Source organism: Seriola dumerili, unplaced genomic scaffold (assembly GCF_002260705.1).
Source record: "Seriola dumerili isolate Sdu_G_001 unplaced genomic scaffold, Sdu_1.0 BDQW01000149.1, whole genome shotgun sequence".
In the NCBI taxonomy this organism is placed as follows: Eukaryota; Metazoa; Chordata; class Actinopteri; order Carangiformes; family Carangidae; genus Seriola; species Seriola dumerili.
The window spans coordinates 33519-49673 of record NW_019174404.1 but is presented as its reverse complement, the minus strand read 5'-3'; positions in this window follow the sequence as shown (position 1 = coordinate 49673).

The window sequence follows — 16155 nt, the reverse complement described above, 5'->3', positions numbered from 1 at the left end:
ATCACAGTTGGAGACATCTTCCAGGTTTGTGCTTCTGCAGGAGAAACACAGCTTCCTCTAATGTAAATGTAAATCTGTAAGAAGAGAGACATTCCCTCTTGTGCAAATGCGCACATCTCATTTACAGGAAAAAGATGAGGGTTTTTGCTGGGGGAGTGGCATTAAACCACATCACTGTGTACTAGCAGCGCAGAAATAAACAGCAGAGTCTGATAGGTTTGCTGTGTGAATAATAAGCGTTCCTGTTGTTGTGTCTTCTCTTGTGAGCTTGAATTGTTTTTCAAACTGCCCTTCATAGTTGGGCGGACTATTTCCATATCCAAACACAATGAGGGTCATAGCCAGACTGTCCTTTCTTTGCTGATACCAGAGCATTAATAGAAGGGTATTATCATTGTGACTGCACTGAATCTCGACTTTAGTTGTCTCGTTCACTGTCTTGGGAGGAGATTGCTGAATTATAACAGCGCTCTCCGAACCTGCGGAGAAAGCAGATTTAGAAAATGTTATTTATACAGACCAAAAACAAGTAGAAAAATGTTCAGCTTGTTATATAAAAGATAATATAAAATATTATGGCTTTCATTCAATTCAGGATGAAATTTGACATCTTACAGTAAAAACAGATGAAAAGAAAACCAAATGTTTGCAGAGACGAAGGCATTGTCAGGCACTGATGTGAGAAAAGAATTGGTCTGAGGAAAAATAAGGCTCAGGTTGAGTAGGTGGGTGTCTCTGTGTGTCAGTTAATTCATCACCACATCCTCCTGATAAAAGCAGTATACTATGTGCTGTGCCTCCATCTATTGGTTGAATCTGTTCTTGGAGATCCTGCTGTAATGTGTTTTGCATTCTTATTATAATTAACTGAGTTTTAGCAGACTTTGTACAGCCAGGCAACCCCTCAGCCTCCTCCCCAAGACCCAATGACAAATTCAGGCTTCTCACCTCTTGAGGACAGTCATTGTTTGCATGACTGCAAGAGGTCAGTAGTCTCAAACACAAACATGGGTAATATTATTTGATAATACGTCTAAGTTTTTGGCCATCTTCCCCCCTTATCAGTCTGTCATTATTTATGACATATGAGGTTCAGTTGCAGTCTCATGAGTTACATTAGAGAAGATAAATAAATCCATTACAGTAACATGCAGTAAAGTGCTATTGGTCGCCAAAATGTCATTGTGTAAAGACTTCATGTGTCTGCTTCTGTGTTCATTTGAAATAAGTCTGTGTAAAATAGAGTTCAAATTATATGTTGATAAATTGATTAGTTGATCACCCAAAAATGAATTAGCAAATGTTTTGATAATCAATGAATCGCTTGTCAGTTTCTCACCCGTAATGATTTGCTGCTCACCTTGGTCATATGTGATAGTAAATTGAATGTCTTTGGGGTTTTGTACCATATTTGGACATTTTATTAGACCAAAGAATTCATTTTGAGAATGAGCTGGTTAATCAATAATGAAAACCATTTTGAGTTGCAGCCCCTTTTCTTAAACCTCTTATATTTAGCTGTATATTACATCATTATTATGTTTTTAAATGTACGTGTTATATTTATAATTTGCTTTTACTTAATTAATTCATACAGTGCTGTCACATAAAAGGAACAAAAAGATGTAATTTCAATGAACCTACATTCAAAAGGGAGGCTGTGTTTTTCAGAGCTTTGGTGCTGTGTAACATGATGGCATTGGTTTCCTGTTGGTGTGCTGTTATCTGCTGCATCATTATGGAGGTTTTTGTATGACAGAGTCACTGTCTTTATTACTGTGCATATATACGTGCGGCTCCAAAATATTCTCCACTGTCTTCAGGGTGTCTTAAGTTCTGGATGTGAAGAAAAGCTGTTTTCTCCCCATCACCAGTCACATTGAATCGGCCCTGAAATGGCGTCTCAACACTGGGATTTGTAAAATACATATAGCCAATCAGCTTTAGGGAAGTGTCTCCCGCTGAGCGCTGATACCAGAGTATTGTGTCATAACTTGGGATTTTATGTGTGAAGCTCAGCTCGACTTCACTATTTGGTTTGCTTAACAGGTCAGCTGGACTCTGAAACACTTGTTTTTCTTTACTGAGGTAAACTCCTGTAAAGAGATGAAGAAACAATGTTAAGTTGTGCTCTGATATCGTGATACTACTGGATAAAACCTAAAGCAGCAGTAAGAAAGAAATAAGCAATCAGTGAAAATGGATGTAAATATTATACCTCAGTTACTCCACCTATAAAAACTTTTCAGGGTTAATTTGTAAATTAAATGGAAAACGTGGCTTCATTAATGAATGATACCTTTAATCCAGAACACAGTGATGATGCACACGATAACACGAGATGGCGTCATGTTGAATATGAAGAACCAACTGAAGTATCTGCTGTGCTTTGGCGATCAGAAGGAGGGGCAGGAAGTGATGTAGAGAAATCAGAGTCTTACAATAATTACACTCAAGGGAAATTACAGAGTATAGTTTCTAGGCAATTACACCATTGAACAAACAAAACTTTATTTGGTCTGTGCATCAGACATTATATATTGTGGATTAAGTTATATTATTGGTTACTTTTTTAGTTGTTTATCTGATTGAACAAGAGAACAAACCACAAAGTTTATGATCCAGAGAAAAGGCCACCAAAGCAAAAGAAATCATTTTGACTCTTTGTTGTTTGAAGATTTAATTCTAAAGATAATAAAAAGGTGATGATGGTTATGAGACTACTTTTGCTATATGACTGGACTGACTATGACAAACTCCAGCAGGCATATGAGGAAATGCTGCAGAAATCACATTTCAGAAACCATTCCAAGACTTTACTCAAAACCACAGCTGATAAAAGGGGGTGTTTAGTTTTTGTGTTGTTCAAAGGAGATCTCCCTCAATGTGCATATCGAGCTGCGCAGTAGTACACTGCAGTGTGATCAGACTCTTTTAGGTCCTCTATAAACAGAGAACCGTTCTTGGCTGTATTTCCACTTAAATCTCCAGTGATATTGAAATTTTTTTTGTAGAATTCTTCATAGGTTATTTGGCTGTAATCCAGAAAGCCTATGAGTTTTGGAGTCTGGTCTTTAGGTGACTGTTGGTACCACAGCATCACTGTGTAGTCAGTTTTTCCATGGGTACAGATAAGCTGCACATCATCACCAGCCTTTCTGATGAGAGCAGAGGGAGACTGATGGACCTGAACCCCCAGAGAAATACCTGCTGTAAGAAGAATTGGAAAGATTATTGATTTAAGAAGTGAAGGTAAATACGGTAACTCTTACTTCACAGTGAAGCTTTTGTTACCTGTGAGGAAATGGCAAAAGAGATATGTAATCATCATGTAGACACTGAGTTTCTCTAAAGTCATGAATGAAATGCAATATTAAGTCATGAGTCTCAGAGAGTCTCATTTAAGGAGGAAGCAAATGTGATGTAGACGGGGGGAGTGGCTCCACATGGTTTATCTATATACTTTCCTCCTTTCACCTGTTTCCCTCCAAAAGATGTTTTGCTTTTGACAGATTTCATCACATATTAGAAATTTTACTTGTCTGGCTTAATTAGAATAAATTCAAAACACAGAAACACAATTACTTTAAGTAGTGATGGTATGACTGTGTCAAACCAAAATCAAACCACAAACAGGTGTCTGGCAGCAGTTTATTCAGTGTCTTCTTCAAGACCACTGATTCTTTTCTATTTGTGTTTTTGTTAAGTTCAGAGGGGATTTCTGTCAGTGTGCTTTGCTAGCTGCACAGTAGTAAACTGCGCTGTGCTCTTGTGCTAGAAGTTTGAATATAAGAGAGCCATTCTTTGCTGTAGTCCCACTCAAATCTCCAGAGATATTAAAGCCCCTCTTATACGACTCTTCCATTTTGACTTCTTTGTTGTACAAATATCCAATGAGTTTCATAGCTGTGTCTCCAGGTGAGTGCTGGTACCAGAGCATCACCCTGTAGTCTGTTTTATCATGGGTGCAGAAAATCTGCACTTTGTCATCAGGTTGTGCGATGAGATCAGAGGGAGACTGATGCACCTCAAGTCCCAGACAAACACCTAGAAAAAGAGAGCATCAATAATCAATGCAGAAACTATAGATGAAGAAGTGGTATTTCTGAATGGTAAAAGTGATTACCAATGAGCCAAAATAAAATGAATAATGTTGACATGTTGACTCCCTTTCTGAATGTGCACAGAACAATGAGTGGCTCTGTTTGCTGTAGATTGTCTGTCAAAGTCCTCTTATGAAATCTGCACCAGCTACATCATATTTTATAGTGCTATACGTGTTAAGCCGAAGAGTATTTGTTGTGCTCCAGTGCCACCTATTGGAATATATAAAAGTCAAAACACTCAACAAATTCATTGGCAGGTTTTTGTTCAGCTGCTGATACTTCTCACATCACTGTGTTTGCCGATGGCACAAAAATGCACACCACTGTCCTCCAGCTGCAAGCTTTTCACAGTAAGGGCCCCGCTCTCTATGTTATCTTTGATTACTGAATATTTGGTTTTATTTCACCCCCTATAGTCCGGCACCCCACCATAATCTGCACTCCCATCTATCAAGAGTATATTTTAGGTGTTTTTTGCTGGTTTGTTGTACATATCGCCTGGAGTCTGGTGGACTTTGTTGTTGACTTTGTCTGATGAACCTGTGGAAAATGCATCAGCAAAAACCGCAGAATGATAAATGGGTGCTACCAAATACAAAAATGAACAGGAGATTTTTTGATGACATAAAACCCTTTACTTTTCTCCGATCTTGTTGACAAATTTTCCGATCAACATTTCAGAGCTTGTATCATACAATTTTAAAAACTACTGTAGAGCAACCGACATTTTACACAATAAGTAGATACTTATACCAGAAAAAGATCAAAGGTTATGCACGAGAAAATGAGAAAATTCGTGTTGTATTTTCTGACCAAATTTGAGATCAGTTATTGGAACTCATCCCCAGACATACTGAATGTCTGACGCTGCTGTAGCATAGATGCATATGAAGAACCTTCCTTAATAATCTCTTATCTCTCAGACAGAAGACCAACACTGGTTAGAACGGGTTAATACAGGTGTAATGTGCCGTGGTCTGTAATACAGAGATTAAAAAAATGTGTGCTCGGCAGGTTTTTGTATTGAGGAGCAGTGATATGAAGCACTGTGGTAACTCGCAGCACAGAAGTACACTGCACTGCTGTTCAGGTTGAGTGCTTCAGTTCTTAATGTGCAGTTTTTGTCTTTGTTTGCACTTCCTTCCATTTTCACATTCGCATCAGCTTCAAGAGTAGCAGCACTGAAATATACATATCCCAGGAGCTGTGGCTGTTTGTTCTTTAATTGCTTGTACCAAAGGATTTGGTTGTAACTCTGAATACTGTGTGAACAGGTGATTGTGGCTGCTTCTCCTTGTTTGTTGTAAATGTCAGCTGGAGTCTGGTGGACCTGGTCATTGAGAGAGGAACCTGTCGAAAAGGCATAAACCAGAAAGAAAACACATATAAACACATACAAATAAACAAATAATAAAAGAATGAACACTAGTAATTTCAGCAAAATAATTAGGTAAATTGTAATGAAATTCAATTACAGCTAAAATAGCGGCACTTTATAATCCTGATTGCACACAGTTAAAATGATAAAAGATGCTGTTAAAAATATGTATTAAAATGTGTTAAAATGTTGATAACGTTACCTGAAACAAGCACAGTGTTAAATGCAATACCTAGTAATAAGATGTTCATGTTGCCTTTTGTGTTTGGTTATTTTAGTTGGTGATAATTTTGCTGTTGCTATAAAAGATATTCTCTATGTATCAGTTATTACACTGATTCATTTCCAACCTCCTCTTTGAGTAAACCCTGACAGCAACATAAACCTGAGCTCTGTAGGTGGGCGGTGTCATAGTTTATCCTCAGCTTGTCACTACTGTGACTGCACATCACTAGCTGAAGATATATCGCCACCTTGTGAAAGGTCATGGTGCTTCCTCCACTTCTGAACTTTAAAAGCAACATGTCAGCTACCACTGCACACCATTGCCACAAAGGAAAACAACAACAACTTGTAATGATGTAGTAATGCAGTATAAGATTGTGACAATGATACTGTCAAGTCCTGCACCGACGACTGTATTCATGTTGACGCATTTTCAGTGGCGACTAATTGCGGCAGCCCTAAAATGAAATGACGTGCAGTATATCATCTTAAGTATTGAAACAATGACCAATAATATATTATTTTATTTTAAATAGGAATTTATTCCTTATTCACTTTCTTTCTTCTTCCCCAACTTCCATTAATATAAGTTAAATGACGTGCAGTAGAAGTCACTGATATCATCTTCTCCACAATGTGGTTGAGTTTCTTCCTTCATTTGATTATTGTTAATGTGAATCAGGTGTCAGAACAATAAACAGCTTCTGGGTTGTATGTTTTTGTCACAGACCTGAGGTCTGCCATAGCACTGTGTAGACAGCGCACAGATAAACAGCCTCATCTTTCTCCTGAACGCTGGATATTGTCAGAGACCACTGCTTCTCCGTCAGTGTCACTGCCTGAAAACCAGATTTGAATTCTTCTTCAAAGGTTGCAGAACCAGCTACTAAATAAACCACTAACTGAATATCTTTTCCTCTCAGCTGTCTGTACCAGTACAGATATTGATAGTCAGTGTCATTCTGATAGCAGTGCATTTCTGCCGAGCCATTGGGAAGCCTGGAGATGTAGCGGGGCCACTGAGTGATCAACACAGACTGAGAAACACCTGAAAGACAGAAAACATGATAAACATGTCTACTAAATCACTTTAATATTAGCTGTATCTTTACATGTTTTTAAAATGTTTTTAACAAAGGTGAAATCAAAAGTTCACTTCAGAGCTACAAATGATTAAAATGTAGAAGAGGCCATATTGTGTTTGTGTGTTAACTTTACCTGCAGCCCAGAGTACAAAGAAAGTCAAGGTGGTGATGTCTGGGATCATTTTGACTTTGGAGGAGGAAATAAAATGACTGAAAATACAATGAGCTAACACTTGAGATCTGAAGGGCGGAAATGACATCAGGACAGGAGGGAGTCAACAAAGCTCATTAGCCATGGGGAGTCATGGGAGCAGTTGTAATTGCAGTCCTATGGTACACAACAACTTGTGTCAGTGTCCAGTCTATATTCTTTTGTATTCATACATGATGCTTTGAGTATTTTTGTCTTAACATTTTGTGCATTTGGACATTTCTTCTATGTCATGTTTGTCCTCTCAGAGCAGGGAGGGAAAAACCTCCAGCAGCTGAAATATGCTGCTATGTAAAAACAGATGTCTCAAATACAAATATCAGTACTTCTTTATCAATGTTAGGCTTGATGCAGGTGCATGTTTGAAACTATAGGCCAGTAGCTTTTTGTAAGGAACCAGAGGAGTTGAAACACTGTGCTATCTCGCTGCACAGAAGTACTCTGCAGTGTCGGCTGGTTTATGTTGGAGATGACAAGCTGGGCTTTGCTCTTTGAATGGCCTGTTATGTTGAAACGTACATCAAAGTTCTTCTGTAGGTTTGATTTTTCATAATGAAGCAGTCCGATGAGGTCCATGGCCTTGGCCTCCTGCTGCTGACTTGTACTGGTACCAAAGCATGTAGGGATAGTGTTTGTCTCATGGTAACATTCAGATGGGTCTCTTCTTGTCCAGGGTTTATCAGAAGTTTTCTGGTGACTGTTGGATCATAAGTGATGATAACACAATATCTAGAGGACATAAAGGAAGACTGAAGGTCAATAGAAAGGTCCTGTTAGTATCGTGAGAAATTACACATGTCATGACTCTTACCTGTGAGAAAAAACACAGAAAAAAACAAAATGACTAACATTTTTTTTACTGGATGGAGAAAATCCTCATGTAGTTTTAATGTTCTCAGTAGTTGCTCTAATCTGAACCGTGACTTTGAAAGAAAAATGCAAAGGAATGAAAAATATGTGCTGTGGAATCAGCCTGTGCATGCTAGGTGCATGTGTAATTAGGAAGGAGGAGCTTAGACTATGTTTTTGTCAGCCGTGACTCATTCTGAGAGAATCTGCTCAATAAATTTACATCTTTTCAATATTTAATAATTCATTTTCTCATCATTTTTCCTGATTGTTTTCTTGTACTTCTTTAAATTTCCACAATGTAATGAATCAAAGAACATCCTAATGAAGTAACTGTTATAATGAAGACTGTGCCACATGGTTTCATTGGTTTCCTGTCGGTGTGCTGTTATCTGCTGCATCATTCTGGAGGTTTTTGTTCGAGAGAGTCACTGTCTTTTACTGTGGCATATTTGCTGCTCCAAAATATTCTTCCGCTGTCTTCAGGGTGTCTCAGGTTCAGGATGTGAAAAAAACTGTTTTCTGTCCATCTCCACTCACTTTAAAGTGTCCTTCAAATTCTTTCTCAACTATAGGACTTGTGTACCTTACATAGCCAATCAGCTTTAGAGAACTGTCTCCTACTGAGCGCTGATACCAGAGTATCGTGTCATAGCTCGAGATATGATGTGTTAAACTCAGGTTGACTACACTGTTAGGATTCCCCAACAGTTCAGCTGGAGTCTGAAACACTTGTTTTTCTTTATTAAGATAAACACCTGTGAAGAGAGTATAAAAAACAATGTTAGGTAGCACTTTAACACCCTTCCTTTATACTATAAAGCTTTTAAAAACAGTTAATTTGGAATAAAACACCAAAGAATAGGAGGGTCAAAAAGGATGAAAGAAAGAGGATGTAAATATTCTACATTCCTCTGTCTGAAAGTATTTTTTAGAGTTAAAAGTGTCTTCATCAGTGTAGAATACCTCCAATCCAGATCAGAGTAATGATGGATATGATGAGAGGAGATGTTGTCATGTTGAATGTGAAGAATCAACTACAGTCTCTGCTGTGCTTTGTGGATCAGCAGCTGGAGGAAGTGATGCAGAGGAATCTGAGCTCAGGTTGATGTACAGACTGTTGTAGAGCAACTTCAGTTCATGGTGACTGAAAGTGTTTGTTGTGTAGAAATACTTCCTGTTGACTACAGTGTGCTTCATTCAAGAATAATAAGGATGGTGCTGCTCTTACATCATCACTCCTTCACTATAATGATAGAGGTTTTCAACCAGGTAAGATTTTGATGCTGTGTTTAAAGTTAAGTTGAAAGTTGAAGTTTCCCTGAGTTGATCAGCGCGAAATTGTTGATATTCAAGAGAATTCATTATCACCAAATGACCTTTATCCTTCAAGGCTTTGGCTTTTAGGAATATTACTAATCTTTGATCTGAATATTTAATCCAGAAAAGACAGATGATTGTAATTGAAGCTAAATTAACAAGTTGTTAACAAGCTTATGTGTTAATGAGTATGTGTATTTTGTTGCATTTTTGCCCCCTCAGAGAGGTTGGATTTTTGTGACAGATGTTGTGACAATAGAGACACAATTACATTAGCTGATGATATGATTGCATCAAACTAAAATACATCCACAAAAACAGGTGTCTGGAATCAGTTTACTCAGTGTCTTATTCAAAACCACTGATGATAAAAGATTGTGCAGGGTTTTTGTTAAGTTCAGAGGGGATTTCTGTCAGTGTGCTTTGCTAGCTGCACAGTAGTAAACTGCGCTGTGCTCTTGTGCTAGAAGTTTGAATATAAGAGAGCCATTCTTTACTGTATTTACACCCAAATCTCCAGACATATTAAAGTCCCTCTTATACGACTCTTCCATTTTGACTTCCTTGTAGTGCAAATATCCAATGAGTTTCATAGCTGTGTCTCCAGGTAAGCGCTGATACCAGAGCATCACCCTGTAGTCTGTTTTATCATGGGTGCAGAAAATCTGCACTTTGTCATCAGGTTGTGCGATGAGATCAGAGGGAGACTGATGCACCTCAAGTCCCAGACAAACATCTAAAAAAGAGAAGCAAGGAATTAAACTTAAAATGAGAACCATTTTCACATTCATATTAACTCATTGTATTTGAACAAGTTATTACCTGCTAGGCAACAAAAAAAGAGAAAACATATCATTTTGGCTCCCTCAACAAAACACAACAGGAACAGTTGCTCACAAGTCTTAAGATAGCATGCCAATCTGTGTCTCACAGTTTTAAATTAAATTGCTGGCCACCGACATGTGATCACACTGACTTTCACCATTAGCAACAGACATCAACTGATGTCTCTGAGTCTAGTGAGGCTTGAACAGGAAAGGGTTGTTAAATAACACTTGTACTGTGCATAGGCTGGCAAATATCATACCATCAAATCAGGAGCAGGTGGTGGGAGGGGCCTGCTCAAGTTTTAACTCAAATTGTAAATGGTGGTAAGAATTACAGTAGTTATTATATTGAAAGAGAAAGAACAGACAGCATTCAGAGCTAATAACACCATAATGCGCTGTGCTTTTATCCACAAATCTTTATTATATGACTATATTCCATGTTGACAGCTTTGAAGTTCATATCTCTAATGAGTTTCATAGCTGTGAGCGCTGGTGCCAAAGTATCACCCTGTAGTTAGTCATAAAAGGTTTTCCAGGAACAGCTGAAGGAGTTTGAACGAAGAACATTAAGTACATTAGGTGTAGGTGCTGAGTGTGTTGAGCTGAAGTGTATCCCTGGAGCTCCAGCACCACCTACAGGGAAGATATAAAAGTCAAAATAAGGCTTCTAATGCATCAGATTTATTGGCAAGCAGTTTTTGTTCAGCTGCTGATACTTCTCACATCACTGTGTTTGCTGACAGCACAAAAATACACACCACTGTCCTCCAGCTGCAGGTTTCTCACAGTAAGAGCCCCGTTCTCTATGTTTTCTTTGGTAGCTAAGTATTTGGTTTGATTCTTCTGTACATAATCAGGGGCCCCTTCATAAACTGTGTAGACAATAAGCGTCATGGTCTCCCCTGGACGCTGCCTGTACCAGTACATCTGGGTATAAGTAATATCTTTGTTGTGGCTGCAGTTCATCTCTGCAGATTTGGACAGATAATTCCAGCTGACTGCAGGGTGTTGGGTCACATCCTGGCAGTGAACTGTGTGGAGAAAATACAAAATTCAAATATGATTTGTATTCCCTTTAGGAGAAAATGTTAAGTTATACTTCTATTAATATATGTTTTTAGCATTTTTCTGCACTGATTTTTTAGATTTTTTTAAATGCTCACAGTAATTTGTGTTGTGTATCACATGTAGACATTTGAAAAGATTAAAAACATTACGTCCTCTCCTACTGAATGATTCTCAGCCCAGTTTTGTTGTCAGAATTAGAGACTACATGTAGCTCTCCATCAGCCTGTTACCATGTTCATAAATACACACAATATTAATAAACCGTACACTCTCTCACACTGCAGAAAAATACATTTTTGTTCTTGTACCTTGAAACCACAGAGACGAGACTGCAAATGTGATGAGTATTCGAGCCATCATGATTCTGATAAGACGAGATGGAGCCACAACAGACACTGAATGTCAGAGGCTGCTTTTTATAATGGGAGGTGTGATGTCAACAGCATGGCTCCATAGAAAGGACCTCCCATTATAATCTCAGATCTTAATCAGAAGAAATACCAACATTGGTTAGAATGGCTTATTCCAGGTGTAAGGAGATGTGAGCTGTAATACAGTACAAGTTTTTGTACTGAGTAGCAGTGATATGAAGCACTGTGGTAACTAGCAGCACAGAAGTACACTGCACTGCTGTTCAGTCTTTCTGTTGTTAATGTGCAGGTCTCTCCTTTATTTGCACCCCCCTCTATCTTTACATTCACCCCAGGCTCTGGTTTTCCGCTGTTTGCATAAAAGTATCCCAGGAGCTGTAGTTGTCTGTTTGACTGCTTGTACCAGAGGATTTGATTATAGTTGTCAACACTGTGTGAACAGTTGATTTCAGCTTTTTCTCCTTGTTTCTTGTACATGTCAGCTGGAGTCTGATGGACTTTCTCACTGAGAGAGGAACCTGTGGAAAAATGATCAACAAAGCATCAAACAAAATACAACATGATCTTAAACACTCATGAAGTGAAAAACACAAAATGTTAAAAATGTAGTAACAGAGCTGAAATATCAGCAGTATGGGAGACTGGCTGTACACATGCAAATCTATAAACAGTTCTTTTAACTTTCAAAAAGTTGTCAAAATATTTTTGATATTACCTGAAACCAGAATAGTGTTGCTTAGGAAAAACAAGAACAGGACAATCATTTTGTTTTCTCTGAGTTTTTGTTTAAACCTTGTTCCTGTGAATCATTGTGTTTTCTTCAGGGTATCAGCTGATCCGATTATTTCCAACCTCCTTAAACTCTCATATTAGCCAAATAAACTTGAGCTCGGTAGGTGGGTGGTGTCATAGTGTTTCCTCCTCCTCTTAACATTATAACCATCACGTCAACTCCCACTACACACCACCGGTTCAGTATAAAATTCTGAATGATGATATACTGCCACCTAATGAGAGGAAGGGACACAGGTGTATGGCGCATTGAGCTGATGAAAAAATGTGATGAGGAGGTTTTTGTACTGAGGAGCAGTGATTTGTAGCACTGTGGTAATGAGCAGCACAGAGGTACACTGCACTGTCATTGAGACTGAGTTCTTCAGTTGTTAATGTGCAGGTCTTGTCTTTATTTGTACTCCCATCTATCTTGACATCCAGTCCTGGCTCTGGATATTCAATGTTTAAATACATGTGTCCCAGGAGCTGCAGTTTTTTATTCTTTGATTGTTTGTACCAGAAGATTTGATCATAGCTGTTGATACTGTGTGAACAGTTAATTTGGGCCTTTTTTCCAGGTTCCTTGTAAATGTCGACTGGACTCTGGTGGACTTGGTCACTGAGTGAGGAACCTGTAGAGAAATCATCAACAAAAACCACACAACAATAAACATTTCATGGAACGTGATGAGGGGGAATCTTCATGAATGTAAAAGTAAACACTCAACTTGAGTTTTAGAAGATAACGTGTGAATACAAGATGAAAACCATTTTCTTACATTACCTGACACCATTATGATATTAAAGGTTATGGAGAAGGCGGTGATCATCTTGTTGTGTTTCATGACTGACTTTAAGAACATTGCTGTTATTGATACTGTGTTTTCATCAGTATATTTGCAGTTCTACTGAATACTCACAGCTCTGTGTCTTTATAACCCGTCCCATCAGGAAAACAAACATTATTTAAGTGGGTGGTGTCTTAATGCAACGTCCTCTTCTTGGACTGCGACTATACCCTATGGCTGTACTGTACTGCCACCTTATGAACGGCAACAAAATAACACAGACCTGAAATGAACCCTGAAACCCTTCTATAACAGTACAGTGGAGTATATTATATTTATTTCTTGCAAGTCCAGCTGTGTGTCTGAATTTTGCAGTTGAGTTTTAAGGGAAGAAGCAGTGCATTTGTTCATTGTCAAATCAGTTTGTTATTTTGAAGGTTTTACTTTTTCCCCTGAAAATACATGATTAATGTACATGACAGTGTTTTGTTTACGGTGCTAAAATCAATTTATGAATGCTCCAATCAGTCTATAAAAAATATATACATACTGTATGCATAAATATGTAGAAGATACTAACTTCTCAACGTAAAACAAGCACTTTTGTGTTTCTAATTCGGAAATAATTTAGAAAATTATCAGATGAATTTTACCACTTCACTTAGAAACATTGAAAGAAAAAAAAAAAAAACAGTATTTATATCTTGTAATTTACAGCATGAGAAAGCATATGTAGCTTAGACATAGTGGCTGTCTAGTGTTGGCCTGTGTATTAAATCAAGATTTTCAAGCAAGATTTTTCTTTTGTAACTTATGTTATATATAAAATGTGATGACATTTTGATGTGCTGTCTGTAAATAATTATGTTAATACATTTTAGTTGATGCTTGAACGCTCAATATTTGAGTATTGATCTTTTTTAAGGTTTTACAATATAATCTATGCATACTTTTGGTAGTGCAATTAACCATATCTTACAGTCATTCATTAAGTGTCCTTAGGGTTCAGTGAGTGAGTCCAGTGGTTTTATGTCTACAATCTTGAATACACTTTGTTTCATTGCTTCTCCTGGCAGCTGTGTGTACTAGTACATCTGGATGTAGCCATCACCCTTGGTGTGGCTGCATTCTATTGTTGCATTGTCACCCTTTTTTTCCCCACAGTGTTGAAGTTTGATGGACGTCACTCCCACCAGTTAGACCTATGTGTGTGACAGTAAACGTTCCCACAAGTTAACATTTTATCTTGCATACATAAGACTATTTTAAAACCTGTATCACCTTCTGATCGCTGAAACAAACTTGCCATTCTCACTACTTACTACTTTATCTTTTATCCAGAGCACAAATACCAGCGAGCTGAGGAGAATGTATTTGATAATGTCCATGTTCTAAAACTTAGTCTCATTATAATCGATCAGTGTAGTTACTGAGATATGAGGAGTCACATGTAGGCGTGTTTCTGCAGTGTGTAACCTCTGGTCTTCTTAGCTGATAGTCCACACTGACAGTCAAATGCAAATGGGAGTAAAGTAGTTCTTGAGGTTCCCCTATATTCAGATCAGTAACACTGTCAAGCAGAGGAGGTCAGGTATGATGATTTGTGATGTGCTGAACTGAGCACAACATTAAAAACAATGGAGAATTAGACTGCAGCAAGTGTAATAAAGACATCCTTGAGTGTGGTTGATTCCAGGTGCTAGTCATAATCTTTGGCAGTATAAACAGGGGTGATTGTGGTTTATAGATCATGTCATATTTCATTTTCAATATCCAGTCATCTATAGTTGCTGAGTCTGTCACAGAATAGAATACTGTATTTGTGACCATCAAGTAGGGCCTTAAATCTGAAAATGTGACAAAACACCAGCTTGATTATTTTAATGTTAAGTAAAATTTAGTGTGTAGACAACAAACAGTAAAACAGGAAGTTCAAAAACACCATTCAAGTAAGGGATTACATTTTGTACACATTCAAAAGGAATGAATCTTGACACATGAATTAAAGAAAAGCATTAATTAATCAATTAGAGGTCATGCAATTGACACTCTCAAACAAAAAGGAGAATACAACAGCAACAAATATAACTAATATGATGAAAATAAAATAAAATTACATTTTCTCAGGTTTCTCAAAATATACAGTTGTTAGTGGGATCACAGTTTATTTTCTCTTGTTTAAATTGAAATAATTTTTAAGACAGATTCTCATGCATAGGGAGAAATAAGATGGCATAATAGTCATTATGCAATGTTACACAGGAAATAATAACATGAAATTCAATGTAAAAGAAATGATAAAAAGTCAAGGGTGTATTTTAATATTTTCTTCCTCTTGTCCAAAGTGAAGTGTAACCATTTGTGTGTAGTTCCCTCTACAGTTCATTAAAGGGATTGTTTAACTCAATTCACTGTGACACAACCGTTGGGTATTTGTGCAGCTGTCTAAGTCACCTGTATCACTGTGTTGACTCACAGCACAAAAATACACCCCACTGTCTTCAGGCAGCAGCTTCTTCACAGTCAAAGATCCATTCTCAGCATCGCTCTTCTGTGCTGGAAATCTGTCCTGATTGAAGCCTTTTTCATATTCATGAGCACTGTATGCAGTTGTGAAAACTATTTGCTTTATTCCCTCCCCTGGCAGCTGTCTGTACCAGTACATCTCTCGATATGTACTGCCCTTAGTGTGACTGCAGTTCATTGTGGCAGACTGACCCTCATCCCCCAATAGCAGAGGAGTCTGAGTGACATCACTCCCATCAGTGAGACCTGTAGGGGAAAATGTGACTCAGTTTAGTCATGTAGACAAATGATCATAATTAAATCATTAATATTTTATTACTACTAATTCATATCTGCTACAAGAAAAGACAAAGTGACATTTTCTCCCCTCAGTCCTCAGAGTCATAATGTACAGTACCTACAACACAGAGCAGAGCTGCAGAGAGTTTGATCAGACCAGCTGTGATCATCATTCTGCTCTGAAGAAAATGAACTTGGATGTGAGCCACTGTCAGTCTATGTGAGGGGAGGTGTGACGTAACAACAGAGATATGAAGGGTTGAATATGGGAGTGTCAGTACTGTATGATGATCTGTGATTGTGCTTGAGGTCCCCCTACTGTACAGGAGTTTCTGGGGTTTTTGT